Source organism: Octopus bimaculoides, chromosome 10, assembly GCF_001194135.2.
Source record: "Octopus bimaculoides isolate UCB-OBI-ISO-001 chromosome 10, ASM119413v2, whole genome shotgun sequence".
In the NCBI taxonomy this organism is placed as follows: Eukaryota; Metazoa; Mollusca; class Cephalopoda; order Octopoda; family Octopodidae; genus Octopus; species Octopus bimaculoides.
In genome coordinates, this window is record NC_068990.1 from 69542855 (window position 1) to 69545618 (window position 2764).

A 2764-nucleotide genomic window follows, 5' to 3' on the forward strand; every position below is an offset into this window, starting at 1 on the left:
ACTGACTCTCTTTCTATCTGCTGTAATATCTCACATACACATTCATGTATCACTCACATACACACTTTTCTTTGTCCGACGGCCTGTCTTTGATTATGTTCTTATATGTCGCATTCACACTCTCACATACACATACATCTTTAACGCTACAATAAATATCTCTGTTATTCATCTTATACGGTTGTGGTCTTTCATTACTGGTCATCTATGTTATCGTAGTATAACATATCATGTATATCATCTTAGATATGTTATTTTGTGTTCGACCGTGTGACACGTTTAAATAAAAGGAGTCCTCTGTTTTTCCATTCGTCACCATTTCTCCTTTTATGAGTTCGCACGGCCGTTCTTACAACTGTTTACTTGTTAGCCACGCATAAAATGATAACTCTCACGAACAATTAACAGAAGCTTTATTTACTGCACATAGTGTTTTCTGTGTTGACCTTTGAATGAAGAATAAAAAAGAACAACTTATACTCACTGGGAGAGACAAACTCTGGTATCCACGACAAAATAGCTGGAACATGTTGATCTGTGACTAGTCCATCACATTTGGGGAAATATCATGCTAAATTCATGACGGCTAATCTGTACCTTCAATCTGTACAGCTGGTAAATGGGGAAAGAATAAGAGTGGAGTTGTTAAAACAACTGTCTCAGCATTCTGAAGTTACCTCCAAAAATCCACTTTTTATAAGACTCATTCGAAGGTTCTAGAAAGTCGAATCACGTGATAACTCGACGCTGATTGGTTAGTTAATCAGCCGATCACGTGAATCGAAAGTGATTTCAGCGTGGAATTCGCTGGCTTGTCTCGCGATTCGATTTTGAATCTGCTACATGTTTAAAGGCAATGAAGACACGTTTCTTTCTTTCCTTTTTGTTTTCGGTATGGTGACAGGGAATGAAATGTGAGCGTATCTTTACGATTTGATAATGAAGACTGAAGTCATAGAATGGCGTCATGCCTCTTCTTCAAGATCTAAGGAGATCAAGGGCCAGTGACTGGCAAAGTCAATGTGAGTGTTTTGGGGATGTTTTAGGGAATGGCAATCCTTGATTTTATGGAAAGTGACTGCACCATGAATAGCAAACAGTACACTGAGACTCTCAAAAAGCGTAGAGAAGCGCAGGTGTGGTTGTGTGTTAAGAAGCTTGTTTCCCAACCGCGTGATTCTGGGTTCAGTCCCACTGCGTAATACCTTGGGCAAATGTCTTCTACTATAACCTCGAGCCAACCAGAGCCTTGTGAATGGATTTGGTGGATAGAAACTGAAAGAAGCCCCTCGTATATATGCGTGTGTGTGTGTGAGTGTATGTGTGTGTGTGTGTCTAGGTGTGGGAGGTGCGTGCGTGTGAGTGCAGGTGTGTGTGTGAGAGTTATTTCCTTCCCGCTTGACAACCAGTGTTGGTGTGTTTGCGTCTCCATAACTGAGCGGTTCGGCAAAAACGACCGATAGAATAAATACTGGGCTTTTAAAAATTAAGTCCTGGGGGCCGATTTATTCCACTAACACTCTTCAAAACAGTGCGGAAGCATGGCCGCATTCGAATGAATGAAACCAGAAAAAGTTAAACGATAAAAAGTAATTAAGAGGAAGAGATCGTGTAAGACTGTAAAAACGGTCCACATTCACCTTCAGAATTCATAATCACATACATCTTAAGCAAAAAAAAACAACAAATAATCGGCAAACTGAACCGGTTAGTGTTCCCCCATTCACCATAAAGCCCGGATTTAAGCTTTAACACTCGACATATAATGTATAAAATTATGTAATGTACTATAAAATAGTAATTAAGGTAATTTTATTAATCTTAGAAGTCATTAAGTGTAAACAATGGTAATAAAATACACTATAAAACTGTAATTAAATCAGTTTAATTGGGCTCTGTGTTTTATGTTTATAGAATCTATATATATATAAATGACAATTTCTGTCCGTCCGTCTATCTGTCCGTCTGTCTGTTACCATCTTAGTGCCTAAACCAGCGAACCAATGTTCACGAAACATGTTCCATACATGTTCCACTAACATCCAGTTCAATACTAGGCTAATTGGATTCCAATAAAAATTTACAATGTGCTCCCCCTCACTCCCCACCCAGAGACGTTGGGCGAATTATGTGATAAAATGAGAAGGTTGCAAAAAGTATTAGTCTGATGGAGAGGTAGTAACAGAAAGAGAGGGTGAAATCTATTAGTGAAGGTGATACCAGCGGTGTTAATTGGATGGTAACGTTACTATAACTGTCATATAAGGTAGTAACAGAGAAAGAGAGAGAGAGAGAAAGAGAGTGTGACTTCTATCAGTGAAGGCGAGAACAGCGGTAAGAATGGGATGCTAACGTTATTATAGCTGTCATATACACGTGACGCTGCACACATACTTTCGTAAATACATAGATACTACACACACACACAAACACACACTCACACACACACACAGAAAGGGTGTGTGAAGAATACGTAGCTTTCAGAGAAACGGTATAGGTAGCTTTTCTGTTGTCCATTGCAAAGAAACACTCACAGACATACATACACACACGTACATATATATACATACATACATACACACATACATATACATACGGACGTACGTTCGTACATACATACATGCATACATACATACATACATATGTCTACTATACACCATCTTAAACTCGTGATTACCTGTGTGTACGTTTGTAACTCTGTGTGTGTGTGTATATGTGTGTGCGTGCGTGCGTGTGTGTGTGTGTGTGTGTGTGTGTGTGTGTG

At 39.1% G+C, this 2764-nt stretch overlaps 1 protein-coding gene across 1 annotated transcript in view; it reads right to left on the reverse strand.

Moving 5' to 3' along the window:
* Positions 1-648, reverse strand: part of LOC106867519 (uncharacterized) — a 32796-nt gene extending 32148 nt beyond the window's left edge. The window contains exon 1 of the mRNA XM_014912412.2: positions 485-648. The gene's annotated coding sequence lies outside the window, so the exon portion shown is untranslated. The remainder of the gene's footprint in view (positions 1-484) is intronic.
* Between the last annotated feature and the right edge of the window lie 2116 nt (positions 649-2764).